Genomic DNA, 1825 nt, shown 5'->3' with positions numbered 1-1825 from the left:
GAAGTACGAAAAATCCGTACCGGCCTAACAGGAAGTAGTAGTGGTAGGTAGTGAAAAATGTTATTTACTTTACGCCCCACTAACTACTATTTACCGTTTCCGGAGACGCCGCTGAGGCGAAATTTTGTCCCGCAGGAGTTCTTCTATTTTACGTGCCCGTAAATCTACAGGCATTAGGCCGACGTGTTTGGCCATTCAAATACCAAGGGAGTGAACCGGAATCGAACTCGCCAAGTTGAGCTCAGAATGGCCTATTTAAATCCAGGACGGTAACGGTAATGATATGGGGAGTTGAGGTTAGTTCTATGGAATTCATCACTTGCCGAAAGGTCGGTCAGCCGACGTGCAGGCTACTGAAATCGAGCACTTTCCTCACGTCACCTAACCTAAAACGTCACGACACTTTCAACTAACACTTGTCGTCGAAAACGTTACTTTCTCAGTCTTATTAGGAAACCGTCTCATCTTAGGTAGAAATGCAAAGTCCTGGGAGTCAATGCTACGATTTGTCGGAACACGCGCACAAGGGTCACTCTCCTGCACTAGTACATCATCGTTCGTAAGCAAGCTTATGAGAGACGCCCAGTTACCTGCAGAGAATAGCGCACAACAGACTTGCAACTTATTACCGAACGTCGTCGTTATATCAACGGGTCAGCGATAGTATCTTATCTTACCTGAAAGAACATAAAATGAAATCATTTTTCGCCTCTTTGAAGGGCTGCTACATGCGGCGTGCGGTTGCTAGGACACGGCTTTCATTGTTATCACGACAGTGTCGATGACGTTGTTTGGAAACCATCTTCCTCGCGATTTTCTTGGCGGGCAGGGAGATTCGAACCCACGTTCCGCCCTGGCACTGATTACCCTTCTTACCTGTAATCTTACGCGAAATAGGACGTAGTAGAATGAAGAGTTAAGAATCCGTGAGGGGCCGCCTACAGACAGGGCACACTATGCTGCACTAACCTAAAAGAAAAATAACAGCACACACACACACACACACACACACACACACACACACACACACACACACACACACACACTCTCTCTCTCTCTCTCTCTCTCTCTCTCTCTCTCTCGCATAATCATCATCATCATCATCATCATCATCATCATCATCATCATCAGGTCAGGTTAGGCGGGCACCTCGGAGGAAGTTAAGTATCTACAATAAACTTGAATCATGTTGGAAAGTTAAGAACATCTGGTTAGTTTCACATGTAACAAAAATCGATCAATTTCGACATTTGTGCAGCCGTAAGGCTAAAGTTGATGATAAAGGGTTATTTAGAGATCAGAATAGTAGGTAAAAAGGGAATTGAGCCAACGGCACGTGGTGTTCCCAAGCGGTCACCCATCCAAGTACTGACCACGCCCAATGTTGCTTAACTGCGGTGATCGGACGAGAACCGGTGTATTCAACATGGTATGGCCGTTGGCGAGAAAGGAAGTCTTCATTGATGCATGTGTACAGAAGGCAACGGTTATTTATTCTTTGGAGGTGGGCGGGCGCGTTGTCGAGACGAGACTTTGCTCGGAGATCGCGATGGAGGAGCGTACGAGGGCGGTACTGAGCGCGCGCGGCGGGGCGCGGCGGAACCTAACCCGAGTAGTTTTAACCTCACTTCGTCGTAACCTAACCCCAACTCGACCCAGGGCCTACATTCAATCCCAACCAATCTCCTCAAGAAAGAAAAGAAAGAAAGAAAGACCCAGGGCCCCGTGGTAGTAGTAGTAGTAGTAGTAGTTGTTGTTGTTGTTGTTGACGGCGGTGCGATTGTCGTTTCAAGCGGCAAAAGGACTGAATAATCCGTCCGGCTAT

At 47.3% G+C, this 1825-nt stretch overlaps 1 non-coding gene across 1 annotated transcript; it reads right to left on the bottom strand.

Annotated features, from left to right (window-relative positions):
- Positions 1-1324: 1324 nt before the first annotated feature.
- Positions 1325-1443, bottom strand: LOC136876613 (5S ribosomal RNA). The gene has a single exon (XR_010860643.1). It is a non-coding gene; the product is annotated as a 5S ribosomal RNA (ribosomal RNA).
- Positions 1444-1825: the final 382 nt, after the last annotated feature.

The sequence above is a fragment of the Anabrus simplex genome, chromosome 6 (assembly GCF_040414725.1).
Source record: "Anabrus simplex isolate iqAnaSimp1 chromosome 6, ASM4041472v1, whole genome shotgun sequence".
NCBI lineage: Eukaryota > Metazoa > Arthropoda > Insecta > Orthoptera > Tettigoniidae > Anabrus > Anabrus simplex.
This window is presented reverse-complemented; position numbering and strand designations above follow the sequence as displayed.